The 25,472-nt window shown below is 45.5% G+C and overlaps 1 pseudogene; it reads right to left on the bottom strand.

Annotated features, from left to right (window-relative positions):
* Positions 1–292: 292 nt before the first annotated feature.
* Positions 293–25,088, bottom strand: LOC115323869 (annotated as a pseudogene).
* Positions 25,089–25,472: the final 384 nt, after the last annotated feature.

Raw genomic sequence — 25,472 nt, 5'->3', positions numbered from 1 at the left:
TTTTATTTCTTAAAAAAATGCCTGAACTTAGAAACATAAATTGTTGTCTTCCTTCTTGCACCCGCCACGACATATAATTGTTTGAATAAAACAAAAAAATTATAAACATGCCAGTACCTAAATGCTTGAATTAAAATGAAACCGTTTAGTTGCATTATGGGTAACCCCTCGTAGCTTTCCTACCAACGTTTAACAAAGTTCGTTACACCAATTGAAAAAGACGTGACGGCCAGCTCGTATTACTTTAGATCGGGAGTATTAAGACGGTCTACAAAAGTCTTGATATATTCTGAACTCCAGGTGATAATAATAAGGCCTATCTTAAAGTGCTGGCTTAAAGTATTTATTAATAATAACGGCATAAGATGGATATGAAGGTGTTATTTTGTTTCCATGAGGGTACACATGTCCACTTTGTTCATTTCTGTGTACATTGGGCATCCAAAAGACGTGGCGAACGGGTGAAAAATGGCCAGGTTGTAGTTCACTCTGCAAAAGTACACGAAACACTAGGGTGAAAGTTAAAACGGAGGCAGGCTTGCTTTATTTGAGGGGTCAGCGGGAGAAAAATAACACGTCTTTCTCAAAGCCAAAATAAACCAGGTATCGCAGAATGTGCCGTCCGTATGTAGCACTGGCTGTCAGAAGATGCCAAAGTTTTATAATTGTCCATCATTTGATTAAAATATATAAGCAATTTTTTGTAATTTTGAGCGGGAAAACAGAGGCCAATTAACAAAATCCGGGAATGCATCAAGAAGAATATAGTGTCCACTACTAAAAACTGACCTTATTTGTTCGCGGAATATTATCATAAAGTTTTTATCACGTTGAATCAGATAATTTTCATATTTTGACATCTGGTCCGGACCGCCAGCTCTACATTTGAGTGGAGGCCGAGTGTCTCACAATGCGCGGTAAAAAATGTTTTGGTGAAAAATAGTTTATCATTTTTATGAAACACCCAGTTATAATTTTATTCCTGAAGAGCAGGACACAAATGAAAAAACCTCAAATTTGGCGATTATTTTTTTCCTTACTTTTTATTGGTGAAATTTCCCCAAATACTGTTCACAGTCACTGTTTCGCGTGTTCAACAGCTACCTTACATCATGCATTTTGATTTTAACTAATATGCAATATATCTAATGTTTTGATAAAAATATCCTTGTTGAAAACTTGGCGTTCTTTATCAATTTGATTCTAACAAAAATATTTATATTTCTTCTGAAACGAAGTCGTAAATTTTACTGCCGCAAAACCGGAATACCAATTGTCCATAGATACCTAGCAACAATCAGACTTGATAATTATAGTTCAATTCACGGATTGATAGTCATTTTAAATTGGCTAGGTGAGGCGTAGCAAAAGTCCAGTCAATTAATGGATTTAGTGTACGTACCTGTCGGCGTCAAAATTAATGTCACCAACACATGTTTCCATGGTGTCGCAATATTTCTAAAAAGAATATATGAATGAATAATAGAAGTTATCAGTTACCGTTTTGAGTATGCGCAATGGCTAGGTTGTGATCGATCGCCCAAGATGTACAATCAACTCACCCGCTGGGACATAGATGCGCGAAGAACGCGATAAAGAATTTGACTTTTTTCCGAAACTCGGTATAAACGTTTCAAGCGCTTATCACCCCGGCTAAAAATGCCTAGTCAATGGGAAATGAAGTCATGCGCGGCGTATGATATATTTGCAAAAAAATTAGTAGCGCGCAAGTCCTGAATACTTCCGACAGCCGAAGGGATCAACATGCTAGCTCGCAGCGGGCGATTATTGGAAGAGTGTTTTGAGATAAAAGGGAGTTTTAGTAGACCGTGTTTTCCCCTCCGCTAACCCTCCGCTGCGGAGAAACCGCCACTGCGCCTGCGCGCCGATGGCCTTGACTGTAGAGTTCCGGGTAGCGGAGGGGCTGAGCGGAGCGGGAAACACGGTCTACTAAAACTCGCTAAAGTTTAACCTCGCTTGATGCTGAGAGGACCCAAGCGGTATGGCAGGTATATCTTCTTTTCTTGAAACTAAGATCCGATTTTCGAGAAATCTAACCAACTGTCTGCGGTGAGCGAGATATAAACTGCTTTCTTCATTGTAATCAAGAATGACAAGCTCTGCCTTTGAAAAACATTTAAGTAATTCCACATACAGCTTATTTAGGCTTGATACGGCATAGGACGACCTTCCCTACATGGTAGAAATTACAGGACGTTCACGGCTGCTTCTCTGCGGGTGCAATATTGTGACCATCTCAAACTCCACGGCCTTCGTAGCGGACCTTCGACACAATTCTTGGCAGAACATATATCATCAAATTTGTTTACCCATCATGTTTTTCACTACAGACAATGTGTATAAAGAAACATTTTTGTATCTACTTTTGTTGTGCTAATTTGGTGACCTGCCAATTTTAATAAAAGTATTTAGTGTCTAGTCTGGCAGTTTGTCATCTGAACACAAGAAGCAACATAGTGAAAATACTTCTTTATCGTTATACTCATATTACTTAGCTCATAAAGACAGTGTTGGGAATCTTCAGTCACCCTGAAGTTTTACCTAATCCTTGATCTGGTGTTGTTTGAATAACATGTGTAGATATTTTTTTCGGCATTGTTATTTAACTATATTTTTAACATGTGGAGCATTTGAAAGAGGAAGTGATTATATTTAGTTTATATCAATCCTTTCTTCAGCTTGCCCAAAATCATTCGATATCCTGGACCACATGCTTTTTTGTTCTTGTGTCTTGCATTATATAGTGCTAGCAATTCAATTTATAGAAGGTGCACTAGTTATTATATGTTTCTCTCTTTCTCTCTTTGATACCTACCTTCCTTCACAATGAGCTACCCTAAACCTTATTAAGGCACTTGATTTGCGTAAAAATATTTGGAATTCGTTTATTTGCAAGGTGCAAAATTTGTGTTTATCTAGTGTCCAGGAATAAGCAGACACTTTCGGATCACGTGCATGAGCTGCAGCGAGTTGCACAAGATACTTACCAGGGCATATGACGCAAAAAGCAATTTTTAGTCACAAAGGTCAAAAATGAGAGGCAGACGGCTTTCAGCTCTAGATAACCAGCTTTTGTAGGCCGGATTTGTTTCAATATATTTATGAAACAAAACATGTATTCATGGTTAAAAGTGAACACTATACTGGTAACATAAAATTATGATGCCCTTTTTATGTTAGATACAGAACCACCAACCTTAGAGCACTAGTACTTCTTTCTAAAGTAAATTTCTACTTCAAGTTTTTCTAACATTTCAAATGATCAAATGCCATTACTATGAATCTCGCTGAGAGCTGCCGTCCCATTATATAAGGCGAACTATCCAAAGTATAAAATATTGGTTTTCCCAAATATTCTTTTAGGCATAACGGCAATCAAGCTATCTAACTTCACGAGTATTTCCCACTTTTCACGCAGAAGTATGCTGCAAGCAGCATGACGTGCGCCCACGAGGATTACTTCTACTTTTCTTTCGCGTAGATCGCATATATTTCTAGGTGTACAACACGCCTTTCCTAAACCAATAATTCACTCAATTATGAATTAATCTTTTTCGGATTTTAAGCATTTAGAATCCGTAAGCCAGACTCCAATTATGCAAATCATCGCAATGTATTCACATATACCTTTTCTAAATAGTCTGCAGATGCCAGGAATTCAGTATATGCTTTTATTTTAAAGTAAAATCTAAAGGGAAATCAAGAATATAAAATTAGTAGTTGAAAAATGTTCGTTGTATGTTCTTATTTTTTGTGGTGTATAGTTCTTGTATTTCTACTGTATTAACATCTATACACAATGTGTAAGCACCTGGGTCTTCCATTTGGCTATAATTATGCGCCAATTGGTTTATTTTTATCATAATTTCTTTCAATATGTCAATGCAAATTATTGATATTAATTGTTTTTATGTCGCCATACATTAAACACTGTGTTTTATAGATTGCAAAATCGGTTCAACATAAATTTAGCCCTGTCAACGTCATGTAATTCTTCCGTATGAGCTAGCTTATTAGAAAATAATAAAATACTACATAATTATTTCATATGCGCCTATGATCACTGTACAGAATGTGCAGAGGTAAACAAAGAAACGTGATGGCAGAACTTCCGGGCGGGGGGGAGGGGGTATTTTATATTTTACTTCTTGTTGGGTATTGTTTTTGATCTATTTTGAGAACCCCCAGTGACTAGCGCATACTTTAACCCTCTCGTGCATGAATTGTGATCACTATGTCAGAAAAAGTTTATACCGTGTTGTGGCATTCATGTGAACCGCCAATGATGTAAAAAATGTCTATAAAATGTTAACCCTATTTACAATAGCAGAACTTACATGTCCTCAATTGAGGACAACGTGCATTCCAGTGGTCAAGTGATTCAATTTCTAGTATTTGTGCAATGGTCATTTTCCTCAAAATAATGAGTATATTCGGGCTAGAACACGTTAATACTGTTTCATTTCTGTTCCACAATGCTAAAGAAGCAGCTCCCAGCTAGAAAAAAAGACGAAAGTGAACATCTCAGGAAGCTTGAGACTCTTCAAAGCACTCAGGGCAGGAAGGAACATCGCAACGCCCACAGGTGTGCCGCGTCTTGCTGCGACAGTTCTTACTGCGACAGCGCTGCGTATTCTTCAGTCATTTTTCTGGGGTAATGTGCACCACCGTCAAGACTCTTCTCAAATGGCACGTCATGCTTGGTCCGTTTTTTTACCGGCTGCAGAGGAGAGGACTTCTGCCGAGACCTTTTCGTTCAGCTAAAGACACTGAAGAGTTAGTAAGAAAAAATATGCAAGCGTAGCTCAAAGTTTTTCGCGCGCAAATGCCGGAAAGCCCGCGAAGCGGAATGAGAACAAAGCAGTGTTCCTGCATGGTGTCTCTATTTGAGGACAGATATAGCGGGCATCAAAAGTGATACATTCTTCCCGATAAAGACACGCGTTTATTTACAAGCTTAAACTGAAGGTCCGCCACAGTTCATGGCGTCGGTAAGAATTGTCTTCCTCTGAGCGCGCGATGGAAGCTCGTTTCCGACTTTCTCTTCCTCTTCGCTTAGCGATACATATCAATTTCCCCCTTCTGGGTTAATGCTCAGCACAAAGTCCTTCAAATGTGCTGGCTGCTTGATATCGCGACCGCATCTAGTTGTAGCTCTGGGGCCGGTGTCCGCCTGGACGTCCGTAATGTTGTCCATGAAGGCTCCGTGGCCTTTCTGTGCTTCCAGTGGTTTTACCGTGGATGCTTCGTTAGTGACCTCGACGTTTGGGTACGCTATGAACGGAGATGTGTCCACATCCACAGCTTCTGTGTTCTCTCGTCGGTGGCGAATGTGATCCACGTGTCGACGCTGAAGTTTTGAGTCCACTGTCTTTGTTTGTAATGAACATATCCCCATAGGTTTCACTATTACTGCTGGGATCCATGCAGGACTTCCACTGAAGTTCCTTATATAGACGGTTTGTCCTGTAGAATAATCTTCCGTCACTCCATCTGTAGAAACTTCTCGATCTTTGTTTCCAGTTCCCCATTGCTTCATGAGGTCGAGGTGTGTGTAAATTCGTCGACCGAACATTGCCGCGGCGGGTGTCTTCCCCGTGGCAGAAGAGATTGTCGTATGTTGTCGGAAAAGGAATCTGGCGATCCTGCATTGCACTGTTCCCTCCGTCAGCTTCAACAGAGCTTTCTTTGTTTCACCCACCATCCGTTCTGCTTGACCATTAGTTGCCGGGTGGTATGGCGCACTTGCATAGTGTTTGATACCGTTTTTCTTTAAAAACTCGTTCATTTCGCTTGACACAAATTCGGTGCGTTGTCAGAGACGAGGATCCTTGGCACTCCAAAAGTTGCCATTACAACGCGCAAAGCATTCATGACGCGCGTGGACGTCGTAGATTGCATCGGCTTGACTTCCAGCCACTTAGAGTACGCGTCGACGACGATCAGATACGAAACTCCTTCGATTGGTCCGGCGAAGTCAATGTGGATAGTTTCCCAGGGTCGAGTAGCAGCTGACCAGTCAGGTGCTGGTACTGTCGGCTTGGAGCGATGGTGTTGTTGACAAGTGGGATACACAGCTGCGGTGGTTTCGATGTGTGCGTTCAGTCTCGGCCACCAGAAATGGCTTCGGGCAGTGCTGTTCATAGCAACAATATCTGGATGATTGGCGTGCAGCGTTTTCAGAGCTTGCTCGTGAGCCGCTCGCGGGATAACTACACGTGCTCCCCACGTTACACAGCCATTATGTGTTGACAACTCGTGTTCCCGACGCTTGTATGGCATGAACTCGTCTCCGGTCCAGTTTGAGGTGGTACCGTCTTGTAAACCTTGGTAGATTGTAGACAACGTCGGGTCCTCTTTGGTTAGTCGTGCTATGTGTTGACCTGCTAGTGGTGGACACTCTATAGCTTCCAGGAGAAGTATATCCCCTGGAGGTGCAGCTTCGTCCTTCTTACTTGGCAACGGCAAACGGCTGAGTGCGTCTGCATTTTGATGTGACTTGCCTTGCCGGTAGCGCAAATCGTAGTCATAGCCTCCAAGTAGAAGGCACCACCGGGTCATGCGGGGTGAGAGCATTGCAGGGATCTGCCGACCTTGGCTCATTATTCCCAGGAGGGGCTTGTGATCGGTGTATACAGTCACGTGTCGCCCGGCGATGTACTGATTGAAGTGCTTTGTGCCAAAGATTTGGGCTAGTCCTTCCTTGTCCAGTTGTGAATAGTTCCGTTCACTTTTGCCCAGTGTTCTGGACGCATAGGCAATTGGAACTTCCGCTCCTTCGTCGTTCAGCTGCGACAATACTGCCCCAACGCCGTAGGGCGAGGCTTTGCAAGACAAAACAAGTTGCCGTTTGTCGTCGTAATGTGCAAGCACTGGTGCTGAGCTCGGGAGTGTCTTGAGCTGTCTGAACGCGATGCGGTCGTTCTTGCCCCAGCACCACCTGGCATCCTTGTCAAGGAGTCAATGCAACCTTTCGGCCGTGCATGCTCTGTCCTGCAGAAAGCGGCTGTAAAAGCTCAGCATGCCGAGGAAAGCTTGCAGTTCCTTTTTGTTGCTCGGTTCCGGTGCTTCGGTGATGGCCTTGACTTTTTCGGCTGTTGGTCTGACACCCTTGTCGTCAACGTGGTAACCTAGAAATTCTATCGCCGGAACCTTGAAGTTACATTTAGATTGAGAGACACGGAGTCCAGCTTCCTCGAGGCGTTGAAGAACGGCTTCCAAACGCTGTAGATGTTATTCTTCGGTTGACCCTGTGACCATAATGTCATCAAGGTATGCTCCGGTGCCTTCGATGCCTGTCAACAGCGTATCCATAAACTGTTGGAACAGCAGAGGCGCTACCGAAATTCCGAAAGGAACTCGTTTTACGCGGAAGAGCCCCACTGTTGTTGTCACAGTCAGTAGCTCCGCCGTGGTATCGTCGGCGCGCAATTGCTGGTACGCTTGCTGGAGGTCTATTTTGGAGAAGATCTTCCCTCCTCGTACAATGGACAGCAAGTTCGGTGCCGTGGGAAGGGGATATCCGTTTGGCTTAAGTGCGAATGACTGTGCACCGGTAATCTCCACATAACCGTAGTGAGCCGTTTTTCTTGCCGACGATCACTAACGGTGTCGCCCAGGACGATGATTTCACAGGCTCCAAAATGTTCTGCGCTTGTAGCTTTTTTAGCTCATCATGTACGGCGGTACGCAGGGCAAGGGGAACCGGCCGACACTTCAAAAATTTCGGAGATGTATCTTGTCGTAGGTCTATGTGTATTGGTTCGCCGACATGACCGTCGAGCTGACACTGGAACACTTGTTTATGTTTCGTCAGAAGATCGTCCAGAGTTCTTGGAGACACTGCGTACACTCCGGACACCTTAATGTTCAGCGCAGGAAACCAGTCTCGACCAAGAAGACTTGCTCCCTTTCCATTAATCACGTAAAGTTCCAAACGAGCTTCTTTGTCCTTGAATCGTACATTCACAGGCAACTTCCCAGTCAGGTGCATGCGGTCTCCCGCCCAGACGTTCAAGGAGAGGTCACACTCATCGAGTTTAGGTGGCCGTCCTTCCCAAAGATACTCAAAAGTGTCGGAGCTGATTATTGTGTGTGAGGCTCCAGAGTCCACTTCCATGCTGAGAGGTCGACCATTTACGAGAAGTTCCGCGATGATCCGCGAGGAGTCCCTTGTGTAACGCTGTTAACAGCGAACAGGTCACCATGCGTCTCGTGTTCCGGTTCTGTCACGTGATGCGCACGACTTATTGAAGTCTCTTGAAATTTGGCCTTACGCTTGAAACACGCCTCTTCCAAATGTCCCTTCTTGTGGTAAAATTTGCATATTCCCTTTATGTGCTTGCAGTCATCCGGTGAGTGCATGCTTGTACAACGAAAGCAGGGTTTCTTCGCTTGCTTGTCGTCTTTTGCGGATTTCACTGCCGTGGAGTTCTGTACCTTGCCTTCCTTGCTAGCCTGTATTTGGCGTTGCTGGCTGGTGGCAGACTCCGTCGCCAAGGCCATCGTGTAGGCTCGATCGAACGTGATGTTCCGCTTGACTAACAGGCGCTGCTAAAGGTGCGTGTCCTTAATGCCACAGATGAATCGACCGCGTAGCATGATATCTTGCCACAGTACCGTAGAAGAAACGGCCCCCGGAGTTTGTGGCGTTTATGGCGTTTGGGCCGCCTGTGCCTCCCCACTTGACGAACTGGCACTTGTCGTGGCCGTCACCGTGGTTGTGGTGGTGGCCATGATGTTTTTCACCGTTCCGAAGTTGCAGTGTGTTGCTATCTTTCGGAGAGCGGCGACGTACTCAGAAATGGTCCCTGTAGGCGCTTGATTTCTTTGGTGGAACTTGAAACGGCTGAGCAGTTCCGCTGGCTTCGGGTCAAAGTGATCGTTGAGGCGTTTCAAGATTTCCTCGAACTCAACTTCCGAAGGTCTTTTCGGTGCAAGTAAGGCCCGTACGATGTCAAAGGTCGTCTCGCCGCACGATGTCAGTAGCACTGCTCCTTTCTTCCCGGGTCTGGTGATGTCCTTGGCTTCAAAATAAAATTCTAAGCGTTCGAGCCGCGAACTCCAGTTACCTCCGGGGTTATACTCCGGAATACGTCCGTGAATGCCGTAATCGTCCATCTTCGGGGTTGGCCTAACTTCGCTCGTCGACAATTTGATGCATTCTTCCCGATAAAGACACGGGTTTTATTTACAAGCTTAAACTGAAGGTCTGCCACAGTTCATAGCGTTTGTAAGAATGGTCTTTCTTTGAGCGCGCGATGGAAGCTCGTTTCCGACTTTCTCTTCCTCTTCGCTCAGCGATACATATCAAAAAAAAAAAAAAATCGGGAGAAACTATCTGAAAACTTTCATTGCTAGTACATAAAGTGTGTCTAGAACAATCTGAAAACAATTTTCCTTGCAATTTTCATACAAAGTTTCTGCTAGTAAAAAATAATTACTTTTACAAACTGTTGCATATGGCTTCTCCATGAATGAATACGAGGTACAAAGCCCTCTGTGCAAGATCCGGCAAGTGCTGCCATCTGTCGGCCCCCTAGGAAAGCTTTTTCTGTCCTCATTTGAGGACACCATGCTGGAAGGCAAGACATAAGAACATACTCTGTTGAGAAAAAACAAAACTAAAAAACATCTGTCCTCATGTGTGGACGTGATGCATGAGAGGGTTAAAAGTCTCTCTGTCGAGGAGTATCCTCGGTACGTCCGGACATTTACTTATACGGGATCGACGTGCCTTCCTAAGTCCTTGGGGGAAAACAAAAAGCACTCGCTGCTCAAATAAATGACACATCTGCCGAAGGTATTGTGGGCGAATATGCAGAATTACCTATTCGACTAGCCTGGTCTATATACTCGAAAACAATTTAAAACCTACAAATCCCTAAACGCGTTCAACTACTTCGTGAGCGGTAAGGCATCGGAGGTGGACACGTTGTCCCCCAGGCGCCGAAGATACGCGCCGAGCTTCCCCGCAGGGGTCGCTGAGCTGAATCTTGGTTTTAGCAGACAATCTTCAGGAAGGTTTTGTTGCACTTCCTTTAGCGCGATTCAAGTCTCTGCAATGCAAACGTTTATAGTGTTTTAACTTTCTTGCCCTGGTATTGAAGGTTTCTTTCCCAGATCACCGTGCAGATTGCATTTGTACGTGCCGTAATGGTCCATCGTTGGAAGGAGATGGAGCATCGAGGTGCACGGGCGCTGGTGCCGGATTCTCGAGATCGTCGCGTTGCGCCAACTCTCGGCAGCCCACCGAAGTGGGCTAGCAATGACGTCATTCTGCGATCACCCCGGCTTGCCAGCGTCTTTGGCGTCCCTCGTTTTGAGATTATCGAAATAACTTCACTTGTGACATCTTGTTCGTGCCAGTACGCTTCGGAAACTTAATAACACGACACGAGTGCATTTATAGAGCGTTGCTCCAACGGAATTACTCGCTAGTGAACCAAGATTCGTGGCGAATCCACCAAAACAGACAGTAAGCATCGGAGAACCGGGAGTATACAGACACGGCACGCCTGAAAGGGGCAATGACCATTGACCTTTTCAGATGTGCCATGTCTGCATGCTCGACGGAGGAATCTCTCCGAAATGAGGTGTGCAAGATCAAGGACGATCTTCAAAACAACAGCTACACTATAAGATTTATCAACAAAGTATACAAGAAGCTGCAACGTCCCGGTCCCTCCACGGCCCCGGCCCCTTCGAGCCGTATTTGCCTGCCATACATAAGGAATGTCAGCGAAACCATCGGACGCGCCCTTCGCAAGTATGGAATCGCGGACACTCACACACCAATGACAACCATCCGTCATCGACTCCCCCTTCCCAAAGACAGACTGGGAAAGAAGAAGTCTCAAGGTCTTGTCTACCGCATCCCATCCGTGGACTGCCCTGCTGCCTACGTGGGAAAACAAAGAACTTCCCGAAAGGCACCCGCCGCCAAAAATACGAAGTGAGGAAGAATTACGTCCAAGCCAGTGCCCTCGCTGAACACGCCGAAAAACTGGGTCACAGCGTGTCCTTCGACAAGAGCGAGATTCTGGCCCCGCAACAACACTGGCGTAGACGTATGCACCTGGAATCCTGGTATATCCAAACAACAAAAGGAAACTTCAACAGATCATTGCGCACTCTCCCAAGCGTAATATGTCTCAGGACTTCGTCGCTTCCCGAAAAAACACGGGCGCAACCTTCCGAACCGGGTTCCAGCTCTGGATGTTCTTGATGCAGATGAGGATGAAAATCATTAATATGATATAGATGAAGACGACGAAGGAGATTCGCCCAACCTATAGTCACCCGTGACCAAGGGACCGAGCTGGCTCTGAAACGTTGGGTATACTGCTTTTATTCAAACTTGGTTAGAGTTTTAGAATTTTCAGTCAGTCTATTTTTTTCCTAACCAGACAGATTTCTGTTGGATATGCTTACATTGAACTAAGCTGGAAACAATTATGAAGACAAAAACAAATAACAAAGAACAAGACTCATGTGACTCTAATAATAACCCAGATGTTATTCCCGAGGAATGCATTTTCCATTAATTATTCCGACAGCTAGTCTTCATTAATTCGTTACCATCAAAAAGTGCCGTCTCATCTAGATATGAATTAGAAATTTAAGTGTTACTATCAAAACACTAGCGGTATGCGGATCAATCAAAGTGAATGTGTGCCAAGTTTCGTTTCTTTAGACATACGTATTATATTTCTCACTGAACTTCGGCTTGCAAAATGAATCTTAAATGTCAGTCAATTTCCATTGTTTTATACTTTCTATCGCAAAGAGTAAGTCTACGGAGCGACAGGGCGGAAATAGTACAAATTACCGTACGTGATTCACTTAATTAGCCAAGGGCAAGAAATTCGCAATCCCATGACGAATGTCTCTAGATTAAATTGTTCTGTAATGATGGATATAAATATAGTATTTTAACTTACGGCATTCCTCCTCTCCCAGGTTCAAGTCCACTTGCCAACCATCTGCTAAAAACGCTTGACCACCATGTTGATCTTTTGAAATTTCGGATCATACCTATGGAGATATTTCCGCGCCCGCAGCTGGCCAAGTAGGCAGCGCGCCCGTGGCCTAAAGGTTTATCGCGCCTGCCTCCCACGTGAAAAGCCAGGGTTTGATTCCTGGGAGCGACGTGTCTTTTGTTTATTCCTGCAATTTAGTATTCTGGAAAATTCGAGAATCCTGTTGGCTTGCTCCAGGTCTGAATGGTCTACGCGTCGAAACTTCTACGCCAATTATTCCAGAAGCCCACGCGTGTCAATAAGGGGCTTCGCGTGGCGAGCCAAAGTCAGTTTTTGCCCCAGCGTTCGACTCTGCTCTTTCGCTGACTTTGACGCACGCAACGCTCTGCTGTTATCTTCTACTCCTTTTTTTATTTTTGGGCACAATTTCGCCCCCATTAAACGCTTCAGTTTCCCCAGTTATTCTTTGTTTCCTCGTTTGTTCCTTCGTGACATTTTGGTGGAGGTGCGGGGTACCGCATGCCCGTGCAGCGTTCCCCTCCAAGCGCCCGCAGTGCAAGTCTGATTCCCGGCTTAGTAAGAAGACCACTCAGCGCGGAACCTGAAACTCGGACCAGCCGCCGCACCAAGGGAGAGGATTCTGAGTACGGTTTGCTCCTGGACAACCCCGAGCCGAAGAAGACGCCGATGGCCAAGCAGTCACAGACCCCCGCCGCTCCTGTCGTCATCTACCTACCCGTCGCTCCTCGGACACCGGCTCCCTCTACGGCGAAAGCCATGAAGACATCGACGACTGGGTCCAACAGTACGAACGAGTGGCCCGTCATAACGGGTGGACACCGGAACAGTGTCTGCAGAATGCTTACTTCGCCTTGGAAGCAACCGCCCGGAACTGGTTCGAGAGCCACGAAGCATCGATCACCTCCTGGGAGCAACTCGAGGCTGAGTTGTGAAGAACATTCACGAACCAGCAACGAAGAGAACGCGCAGAAGAGCTTCTTCAAGCGAGGATCCAAGGCCCTAACGAGAGCGTCGTTAGCTTCGTGGAAGACGTCCTGCGACTGAGAAACCGCGCCGATCCTCAAGCATCCGAAGCATAGAAGCTAAGAGTCATGGTGCGCGGCGTGCAGGAAAACATTTTCGGTGGTCTTGTGTGGAGCCCGCCTACCGCCGTCGAAGTCTTCATGACGGAGGCCACCAACATCGAAGTGCCCTTCAAGCACGAGCCGCCCACTATCACCGAGTTCCCCGCGTCGCTGTCTTTTCGTCTTCCGGCTGCAACACGAGGGACATCCGCGAGATAATCCGGGACGTCATCCGGGAGGAGATCAAGAAGCTTCTACCTGCCTTCGCAAGCCCAGCTTCACCCTCAATCACCGAGATTGTCGAGGAAGAAGTCCAGCAAGTGCTGCAGCCTGACGTTCTCGTCAGCACCGCTCCGGAATCAGCGACGTTGAGTTACGCCGCAGCTTCCCGACGTCCAGCGCCTCCTCCTCGCACCTATGTAGCGCCGCCCCGACGTCAGTCTCCTGCGCCGCAGCACGACCGACGCCACGACGACCAGGTCCAGTACACCTGCCCGGAGCCTCGCGCACCGCACAAGACCGACGTGTGGCGAACGCCCGCCCGACGCCCTCTGTGCTTTCATTTTGGGGAAGCGGACCACGCCTACCGCCGATGCCCATACCAACGACTTGGGCTACGCGCGTTCCACCCAAACGACCCGCGCTCCCGTCATGGTGAACGCCCTACTGAGACGGAAGAGTACCTGCGACGACCTCAGTCCCCCGAGCCTACGTCCCGAAGGAGTTCCGGTCGCCGTCGCCGCGACGTCCAGATTCGCCGATGCACCGACCCCGACTTGAAACCCCGTTACCCCTCGCTTCTCGCCGGGGAAACTAAGCTCGGCAACCCCTGGAGGTGGAGTTGCCGAAGACGACCGACGCCAAGAACCTCCATGAACGTCGGAGGGCTCCCACCCGAACACTACCAGTGACCGAAACGACGCCCCTGCAGTGGTGTCCAACAACCTAAACACCTTCATCGACGGCCATGACGCATCAGCACTCGTGGACACCGGAGCAGACTACTCAGTCTTGAGCGGGAGGCTCTCCCACCGCCTTCGAAAAGTCACGGCGCGGAGGGATGGACCTCATATATAAACCGCCGGAGGGCACCTCATAGCACCAATCAGGAGATGCACTGTTCGCGTCGAGATCCGTGGTGAGACGTGCCCTGTGAAGTTCGTCGTTCTACAATACTGTTCCAGAGACGTTATTCTCGGCATGGACTTTCTGTGTGAATACGGCGCCTTCTTCGATCTTGGTGAGAGCAGAATAACGCTGCGCAAGCCTGTTCCGTTTTCAGAAAAACCTCAAACAGCGTCAGCCGCCGTGCGAGTCGCTGCCGAACACGTGAACCTGCCGCCGCCATCAAGTGCTGTCATACCCGTAGTGGCCGATGCAGCTACCTGTGGCGAGGTTGTTCTGGAAGGCAACCTTCAATTGCTCCTTCGCAACAGGAGTGGCTGAACTTCAGTATGGGAGCACGGTGGTCCTCCTGACCAACTTCCGACAAGAAACACAACACCTCACGAAAGGTGCCGCTGTGGGCCACGTCGAGGAACTTCGAAACTCCGCCGAAATCGTCGTGATTGGTGACGAGTCATCTCCACCTCCGAAAGACATTACGCCGCCAGTGCAGCTCGACATTGACCCCAAGCTTCCAGCCCCGAAACGACGGCAGCTGAGTGACCTCCTCGCCGAATACAGTGACTGCTTCGCGAAGTCGTCGAGGGTGCGCCAAACCGCCGTTGCGAAACTTCGCATCGTTACCGAGGACGACGCGCTCCCTGTGCACCGCTCGCCGTACCGAGTCTCCTTAAACGAAAAGAAGGTCATCCAAGAGCAAGTGCCAGAAATGCTGAAGGATGACATAATGCAGCCTTCAAGCAGTTCGTGGGCCTCTCCAGTCGTGCTGGTTAAGAAGAAGGACGGAACGCTTAGGCTCTGCGTGGCCTACCGGCAGCTGAACGCGGTAACGAAGAAGGACGTCTATCCACTCCCCCGCATAGATGACACGCTAGACCGGCTGCACTACTCTAGATATTTTTCATCAATGGACCTGAAGAGCGGGTACTGGCAGGACGCAAGTAACAAAGGACTTGGCGCTGTACTGGTTCAAGTGCAAGAAGGCACCGAGCGTGTCATCGCCTACGCAAGTCGGACGCTGTCCAAAGCAGAAAGAAATTACTCCACGACTGAAAAGGAATGTCTTTCGGTCGTCTGGGCAATCACGAAGTTTCGTCCGTACTTATACGGCAGCTCTTTCCGCGTGGTGACGGACCACCACTCGCTTTGCTGGCTTGGGAACTTCAAGGAGGCTTTTTCCAGGTCTGAATGTTCTACGCGTCAAACCTTCTAAGCCGATTATTCAAGAAGCCCACGCGTGTACACAAGGGGCTTCGCGTGGCGAGCCAAAGTAAGTTTTCGTCCCAGCGTTCGACTCTGCTTTTTCGCCGACTTCGACGACCGCGATGCTCTGTTGTTATCTTCTGCTCCCTTTTTTTTTTTTGGGGGGGGGGAACAAGTTCGCCCCCATTAAACGTTTCAGTTTCCCCATTTATTCTTTGTTTCCTCGTTTGTTCCTTCGTTACAATATTAACCTTCATGGTGCAAACTGGTCTTCTGGTGTGGTGCTGAGTACAAGCACTCAAACAACAGTGAAACTAAGCCACTTGTTATATTTTAAAGTTCTTAACTGGTTTACTACGCACAATCGGTTAGAACACAGTGCTGGCATTGTCCTTGATTTGTTTCTTTAAAATGCTCGTACCGAAGATTTTGGGATCGTGCGTCACCTATAGGGGGAGCGGCTTTTCGGCTTGACAGCGCCACGAGTGACAGCGCCACGAGTGACATCATCCACGTTACTTCCGATATAGGGAAGCGCCGCCTGCTTTGATCTAATTTAATGCAACCTCAGCGTCTTGGTCGTGCCTCCCCGCGGCCGTGTTTCTCGATCTCGCTCTGATGTAAAGGTTTGACATCTAATCATCCTAAACCTATTCACGTCCAGCGTTGCTCTGTAGATGTTTTCATGGAACCGGCAGGAATCGCTCGGAGCTCGGGTTCAACCGCGTGTCCCGTAGTTGTACGGGGATACGACGGCAACACATCGCCACATCTTTCGTTTATCTGCGCTGGAAGATGCCTCTACGAAGCGTTTGTAAAGCGTTTGTGGTTTCGACGGTCCGTAAATCACTACGAGACGACATTCATCAGTGCTAGCATTTGATAAAGTGTACGTGACAAGTATTTTCGCTCCTCTTATTATCAGATTGCTCTGAGCTCGCCGTCGGATTGAGTGGACGTACTAGGATTGAGATGAGCTCGGCGCTTTTCACTAGCGCATGGAGGGGGTCTGTGTTATCGATTAACAGCTCCGGTAGAAAAAATAAGTTAGCGCAGTATGTGGACTCGAACATTTTGTACAGCGCTGTGCTCAGGTAACCTGGCATTGATTAGAAAAGTTGCTACTACACAACATGTTTGTGGCATTACGGCCGTGGTCTATGCGAAATGCTTCTGCTATACTCCGTTCACCCCTAGGTTGAGACTGCAGTGGAAGCTACGTCCTCGTTGGACCAGTCATACGCCTCTCTTTGACCATGTCATCACGCTTACGGCCATGCCCCGCGCGTGGAGAGACGGGTGATGTGATAAGAGGGAGGCGGCTGATTGGTCCGGCAGGCACGTAGCTCCCACCTTAGTACCAGCTTAAGGGTTGTATGGAGTATAGGAGCCGCACCGTGGTGCCACTGTCTTGTCGCACCCATCCATGAATGACAGTTGATAAGAATTTTGTAAAACCTGAGGTGCTTCTTCTGCCTTTCATCGTAGTTTCGCAATTTGGGCGGGAGGTCCTGTGCCCGACAATTTTTTAACATTTACTACTACTGCACGATTGAATAATACTGGTTATATACGTTTCCTTGAGACTACAAATGATCGATGGTTCTCAATGATGGCTGTAAATTCTGCAAATGAATTGGTCCAGGCAAAAATATACGTCTTTCAATTAGTTCTCTATAGCTTTCTCTCTCTCTCTCTGTGCGAGTGATTCTTTTACCGATGTAGCATAACATGCAACCAACCTGTTTATTCCCATGCGATTGACTAGATTTTCTAAATTCCTTTTTTGGTTTCCGAAATAATTGAAACCTTATATACATTAAAATAAAACTGTTGCGTGAACCCTTTAGGTTAACCGGCGATAGGATATGGCGTATAAAATTTAGTTTTTATTGAGCGGTTATAAAGAAACAGTTTACCTGGTCAAATACATATGTTAAAAATAAATAATGTAGCATATTCCGGGGACGCAATAATCTTTGCAAATTTTTCAGGCAGCACAAAAAATATTCAACGACAAGTAGTAATTTGCACAGTGACCTTGATCACATAAGTTTTACTGAAAGTGTCCAATATTTTTTTTAAATTTAGTTTAATTAACATGGTAAAAATCAAATACAAAAGAAAACATTTTTTTCGTAATATGGAATGCAACGACATTTCTACAGACAATCAAGGTGGTAACACCAAAATTTTGAAGGCCATGAGAACGTTAAATTCTGAGCGTTCTTTGCGTGCAGAGCCTACACTTTGTGTCACTTTGAAAAGCGGCGCTGATTTGTTTGCCTCTGTACTGAAGTATGTATTTAATATTTAATTGAGCAATGGGGATTTTCCATCATGTAAGTAAGTCGTCGAGTGTAGTGCCACAACGCAAGGACGATGGCGTGCCCAGTCTAGATTATTTTTGTCCCGTTTCCCTTATCAGTACTTTCTGAAAGGTATTAAAGAGAGCTAATAGCCCTCGCACGTTTCCACTTAAATGATCCGATACTATTCTCCATACAATAGTTTTTTTTTTCAATTGCGTAATATTGAACCCCACATTTGTACACCTCCCTAACGCACAGTACATGTTGTTTCGGGAGCAAGCAGCTAATATTTATTTTGACTTTTATGATTTTGATCAACTCGACTACGAATTGATTTTGTAGAAACTTTCATGTATGATGTAGCGTTGCCGTTTTTGAAGTGGTTTGATAGCTATCGAACAGTAACAAATTACCAGAATTGTGTACATACATGAGTCGAAGGGGGAGTTTCTCCCCCTTCGACTCACTCAGAGGGGAGTTTCTCCTGCTCCTCTTCTCTCGTCGTGGCCGTAGGCGAGACAACCTCCGTCACTAGCTGTCAAGGTTCCACACGGGCATTACAAGCGAGGCGTTAGCGACATCCACCAGGTGCTCTTTGCTAATCGTTTAATCGTTTTAACATTCCTTTTCGTGACTTTTTTAACAAGATATTGGTATGTTCAATATGATGCTGCTCCTTTGAACACATATAGACTAAAAAATGAGCGCCGAAATTTCGTTGTAGTATCCCTTTAACATAAAGTATTACTCACCATATATGTAACCTGCAGTCCGATATAATCCGAAGAGTCGATTGCAGCAAAAGCTTGAAACATGAACTGGAAGAAATTTATTAAATTTAATTGACAACAACGTATCTATTTCAAGGTCCTTCCTGCTGCAACCCCTACAAGAAATTTGCAGCATTTGTAAAGAAATAAATGACTAAAACACAACTACTTTAGCTAGAAATTGCTCCTTTATTGAAATATACAAGGCTAATCCCCCAACTCACGCTGCTTTGTTTGTCGCTAGAAACTGCATCAAATTAAAGATCGAAAACTAATACTGGTTGCCTAAGCATTCAATGACTACAAAATGTAAATATGATAACCTCAAGTGTAAAATATGGCGAGGATGTTAGGAATAGAATAATTTAATGTTCATGTGATTTAAAGTGAAGGTATATAGAGTGACCGTACGACCGTTCGAGAAGCTATCGCGAGATTTTTCCACCGAGCGTTTGCTGGTTCTCTTTTCTTAAAGGCCGCTGTACAAACGGGACGTTCTGCAGGGAAGAACCTTCTCTCCCGAAGCTGGAGACGGGGAGGGAAAGGGCCAGCGTTGGGTGGAAAGGGCGTCTAGAGAATGGGATTAGCCTCGGGGCGAGGCCATCCTCTCGAGAGGGAGTGGGGACGGAACATAGCTGCCGTTGGGGTTCCGGCTACCAGGTGGAAGATAAGCTTCTCAAACGGCGACCTCGGATGCGAGGACGGGCACGTCAGAGAATTTGAAAATAGCTGCTTGATTAGCTGGACGACCCAGTGCGGTCTACTGCCTCTAGAAGGTGACTCGGATGAAGAAAACTCGTTTTGCTCCAAAAATCTAAAAGCATTCTGGAACGTGAACTCTTGCCACAAATAAAAATAACACATACATGAAAAACTACGAAGGCACCTAAGTTTTCGCCTATGATGGGAAAATGCGCGAGCATTACAGGCAGAGTTATGTTGGCGCAACTTGCAATAAAGAAAGAAAACAAAAAAAAGTTATGTCGGCGCAACTATAGTCAGTTACAGGTCAAGAAGGTAGCGGCAAATGCCCCTCAAAGGGAATCATATATCCCTCCGCCACCTTTGCATCCAATAGCGTCCCACCGTTTCCGTGACGTCGCGGACAACGCGCGAGGAGGGTCTTGCCTTTCTGTACGTATTTGCTTTATCTTTCGACTTTGACTTAGCATTGTGGAAGCCACGAGAGGGAGATTAGAGTTCTCCCCCACCAACGGAGACAAATACGACTTTCGGGGATTAGCTTCCCCCCCGATGGATACAAAGGCTGCTTTCAGGGGATCGGTTCCCTCTCCGATGAGTACAAAGGTCGCTTTCTTAAAAAGTGGGATCGGAGACAAGTGGGAATCCATTGAAGCGGAACAAGGAGCGTTTCCAGTGAACTCTTCTTTTTACTGCGGAGAGATTTGAAACGGGCGCATCACACTTGTGGTAGAAGCTTCTCCTACCTTCTTGACTTGTAACCGACTATAGGCGCAACGAATAGCGCGCTAGTTTCACGATCAAGAGGGCCTAGCTTTGAAACCGGGCAGGGGATGATTTTTTCTCGTGTTCTTTTTTTTTATTTCGTTTATTTTTTTTGTTCGGTCACGTGACAATAAAAATCACATGAACAGAATTTTTTTTTGGACACGTCACCAGAGATTTTTTTTTTTATTATTATTACTTCTCCTTTTCTTCTGTCTTTTTTTTTTCCTTTTTTTTCGGTTTACGCACCCTTTTGCAAAACTCTTTGCACCTATTTCGCGTTACATTAGCGTTAGCCAAATCATTTTATTTATGGCAGGGAATTCTGCCGTACGTATCTTATGTTACAATTACCAACCCTGGCTTACAATACGCATAGAGAATTTCGTCCGGCAACCAGTTTGGGAATGACGAGGCCAAATTTGTGTTATAATTTTTTTGAGGTATAAGCATAATTTCGGCCTCGTTATCCGTCGGTCTCTATGATTGGCTCTTCAAGTATCTTTTGGGAAGGCAGACGACTGGCATTTTTAGTATGCACGTGTGTCGACCAGAGTGAACATTGCTGAAGCGCCTCCAGTGTGATTTTGGCCGTAAATAACTGGAGGCCCCGGGCAAACCCACCCAATGTAGAAAAGTATCTACCTTTCTCGTTTCATAGAGAGCTATGAAAGGGACGAATCCCAGCCGAGTCAAACTAGAGGCTTGCAAACGCATTCGTGTTGACAATAGCTCCAAGGAGTTTGTATGACTCTCTCTGGCAGTATGCAGAGGGTAAAGGCACGGAGGTAATATATGCTTTCGCCTAGTCACCTCGCAAACGGTTGGGTACTGGCTGCAGAGATCCATTTCGCTTTGTTTTATTACCGGGATTATAGCTTGATTTCTGTGTTCCTAATTTCACAGACAGAACGAAATCGCTTTTCTCGTGTGGCGTCACGGCGGTGAGACAGAAATGAATCAGTGTACCGGAATTCGACGCTTGTGCTCGTTCTATAGCGCTTCTAAAAACCGTGTGATCACGGCTGTCCAATTAACGTCACCAATGCATAAACTGCAGTTACTTGTACTCGTATTGCATCGTGAGGGAACGACTATGACTGGGTAAACAGGAATAGGGAGAATGGGTGCGTGTGATTTGTTGAAGTTCGAATCAACAAATCAAGCTTCAGCGAATGCGATAGTATTGCATTCACTGAACCAGCTATATGAGGTTTCAGACGGTATATACCTTCCAAGTATGCGATTCGTGTTCTGCCAGTGGTGCCTCACCTAAATTAAAAAAAGCAAAATCCACGTTGAAAAAAAAAAAAATTGTTTACGGTGACTCGAGCCGCTCCCGCGCCGAATCATGTTTCACGTAAGCGTAATCTTGGGGTCGATGCACGACGCGTTGTCTTCAATCATAAAAATAGTTTGTTTACGATTATTGGCTGCGCTAAGAATTTGAAAGCCAAGCAGTGTTCTTAGAAATATTGTATACATTTTATTTTACACTGTTTGACTACGCTGCCGTCGTTATGTTCTTGAATTATTGGCTAGCTTGTGGCGGACAGGGAAGTCTTGCAGGACCATATGATAGGACCTACACTAAACCTGCCGCACTTCAAAAAATGTTAGTCCAATGCATACAAGCTTGTTCAAGGCGGACGGAGCGTTGCGCATCCGGCAAAGCGCATACAATCGCTGCCCGCGGCGTTTTTTTTTTTTTTTTTTTTTTTTTTTGAGCAGCGAAATAATTTTTAGTTTAGCAGCAGGCCCCCTTTTCGGCGGGTTAAGCCGGATTAACGGAGGCGTCTCCTAATCCATTCTCCATGTTGTCCCCTCGGGGGAGGGCGGTAAACAGGTGGGGGAGGGCGGTGAAGGAAGGAAAGGAGGGCAGGAGAGGAGGAAACGCAGAAAAAGTGGAAGGCGCGAACTGTACGGCGGCCTTTAAGATAATTCCCCCGGTCGGTGGAGACCCCGGTCATCTGGCGGCTAGAGACTCAGCGTGGTCGGGGTGCTCAGGCGTCCGGGCGGCAACAGTGCCGGATCCTGACGGCGTGCCCAACGTTTAAGACGCCGGAAACACGATCTCGAGGAGCATCAATAGAATTAGACATATGTTGTTTTTTTCTGTTACAGGACTGAGGCGATGTTTTTGCCCTTCCGTTTTTATTGATGTTTGCCTCTTGGTGTATATTTTCTTTGCCCCAATATCTGCAAAAATCCCAATGGGATTGGCAGTATTATGAAATAAATAAATAAATGTGTAGTGAGGGACGGCGTATATACTTTCTTGCAACTAGCAACAGTACAATAAAGGCACAGATATCTTTTTCGGAATCATACCCCACGGTGAAAGACAAAAAGAGACACTTGGCATGAGAATGAGACAAAAAAAAATATCTTAAAAATTAAAAAAAAAAAAAAAATTAGACGATGAAAAGAACGGGTAATTCGGTGGTAAAGACTGCAGTGCTTCTTAAAACTATGGCCAAACGGCTATGTCAATTCCGACTAAATGAACGGAATCTCATCTCGAGTTGAACAAGTGGCGGAGCAGACAGATTGTTATCGGCTTTGTTTGAGGTGAGTTATTCTATCATATCTCGAACTTTTACAGGGAAGATTTGTAGAATCTAACGTATGCTCATTTTTAAATTTCTCAGCGCCAATTGTGCCCACTAGAGGACAGGTGGATTCGATTTATTTCGACATGTCGAAAGCGTTCGACCGTGTTAGTCATGATTTACTTTTACAAAAGATCTCTTAGCAAGGTTTAAGCCCGCATCTGTGTGCATGATTTTCTAGTTATAAACGAGGTCGTCGAAACTCTGTTCGTGTTGAAGGAATTTTACCCCGACGAGTTTGTTTCTAAATCCGGGGTGCCCCAGGGCTCCATCCCGGGACCGCTTTGTTTATTTCGTTTATAAAAGATATTATTTACCGTGTTAGTGACGCAAAAATGTTTCTCTTTGCCGATGATGTTAAACTATTTTTAAATGTGAGGTCAGTATTGGATTGCACTCGCCTCCAAGCTGACATAGAACATGTTTCAAATTGGTGCTTCAAATACCACTTGTCACTTAATCCCGAGTAACCTAAACATATTGTATTATCTAGAAAGCGTGAATTCATTTATTTTTCTTACAAACTTAAAGGCGCCTAGGTACGCCGGTTATTTCTTGTAGGGGATTTCCGTGTCCATATTGACAGTTCACTTTTTTTCAAAGAACACGTCTAAAACTGTTAGTGTTGCGTTAAGAGTGTTAGGCATTATTTCTTGGTTATGTCGGCAGTTCTCGTCACCCTCTTGTCTGTGGCATTTGTTTAGATCACTAGCTAGTTCATGGTTAGAATTTGGCTCGGTAATCTGGAATTCATTATCTCTTAATCAGGCAGCGGAAATCGAAAATGTACACCCGTGAGCGATATAAAGGTGAACAGCCCTCTTCTTGTTTTTGACGCTCCTGCACGTTTTGGAATAAGCTCTGTTCTAGAAGAACGCAAAGTTTAGACCCCAAGTCACGTGCCATTTGAGACATTGAGAGTCAATATAGCTTTCGAGAACCATAAAACAGGCAAGAAACCAGGTAAGGTGTTCACCTTCATATTGCCGGCGGGTGTACAAATGCGGATGATGAGAATTGTGTATGACCGATATATTAGAAGGAGGTCTTTTTATCACTATAAAACGTTAATTCACCGTTTTGCATTATATGAACTTGCCGTGAGGAGGCATTCCAGAGATTCTGTTTTTTTTCAATAATGTTTTTCATGGTCACGTCAAGTCAGTGGATTCACTAGAATCCATTGACTTCCATGTTCCGAAAAGGGCCAGCCGGAATGTATTAGCGTTTTATCCGTCTTGCATGTCCCCACGTATCCTTTTTGTCACGGATTGAATTGGCCTTCGCATCCACCCCTGAAGGTCTGCAAAGGAGATTGGACAGCTTGCACACATTCGTGCAGGCTGTCCGTAATTCTTCAGCTTTATTCTACCGTTGCTTGCTGAACGAAAATTCAGAAAACACAACACCACCTCAATATTTTCATGCGTCTGCGGGAATTTACCTTGCTTGTTCGTGAATGGATGTCTTTCGCCTAGATATCTTAATGAGACCCTTTGTGGTATTTGTATTTAGTATGTTAGTTTTTGTGATGTTTGTATTTAGTATTTTAGTGCACCACAGAGGAGACTGAAAGGTTGTTTGTGGGCAGAGAAAATAAAGAATTATTATTATTACTATATCTCTGCCGACCCTACTATGGTGACCTCGTACAATGCTGGTCCACTCAAAACATGAGACACAATCACTGCTCGAACGGGACTGAATAAAAATAGGGTGATAGGAGTCAGCTGAGGATGTAGGATGACATTATTGAATTTTTGGCAATGAGACAAAAGAATCATTTGCCATGAACAAAGCCAATAATTACTGTGCCATATTGTAGACCTTTGTTGGTTGTTGATTGGCACAAACAAAAGACATAATGATGATAATGATGATGATGTTAATGTTTCTGTTCCGTCACTCGTTTTACTCGAGATGAGATTGCGGTTTTGTCTCCGAAATCGGCATAGCTGTTTAATAGGGTTGTGCGAATAGTGTTTCAAATCGAAGAGCGCTGCGCCTTTCATAGCCTCGACAATGCAATGGAAAGCCAAGACGGCCGTCCCTTTCAGTGCAGAAGCTAGGGATGACGTTGTGCTATTCGATTCGAACCACTATTTGCACACCCCTACCGCTTGGCCATAAGTTTAGGAAGTAATGTAATGTTTACCTTCAGTTCCTTATTTTTGACTTCTTTTAATCTTCTAATCTTTTAAACTTTTCAAGATACCCACTCCTTTTCTTTATTGCCCCTTTCCGTGTCTCTTTCTTTTGTTTTTGTTTTTACGTTGGGTGTGATTTTGAAAATGATCGCTTCAGCTTCATTCTGCTCTTGCTTGTTGAACGAAAGTATAATAAGTCGTTCCTCGTCCCACCTGTGTCTTATTCTTTCGGTGTTCCTCAACTCAACCACCACCCTCGTCAGTCTACATTGTATAACCTTTCCCTTGCTGATGTTTCGACCATGCCCCAAGTCTAACTCTTCGAGATTCGACCAGATTGACTTATTCAATGCGGCCTGTTTCATCTCCAGTATGTTTTGCCTTCAAGTCAGACATCGCTCACTTGGTCTATGTCTTCGAAAAAAAAACGTGTTGAAGTCCCGAGCAATCATGCCATTGTAACACAAATTCCAAAAAATCTGGCGGATTTTTTTTTTTTTTTTTGTTTTACAGAGAAAGAATTAGTTTGGCGGCTAGCGCATTTTTTGACGGGCCATTTCCATAGATTGCACATTTCGGACGAATTCGGAAAACAGAATTTCTTTGTCCACTAGAAACGCAAAACTTTAGACTTGCGCAACAAGCAACCGGCAGCGCCCTCCCCTCCTCAAAGACTTCGTGACTTTTCTTTCAAGCTTGGTTCAAAAAGACGTAATTCCCACAGTGCAGATGGATGTTTTGACGACCAG

This window comes from Ixodes scapularis, unplaced genomic scaffold (assembly GCF_016920785.2).
Source record: "Ixodes scapularis isolate PalLabHiFi unplaced genomic scaffold, ASM1692078v2 PGA_scaffold1__304_contigs__length_218370807, whole genome shotgun sequence".
In the NCBI taxonomy this organism is placed as follows: domain Eukaryota; kingdom Metazoa; phylum Arthropoda; class Arachnida; order Ixodida; family Ixodidae; genus Ixodes; species Ixodes scapularis.
This window is presented reverse-complemented; position numbering and strand designations above follow the sequence as displayed.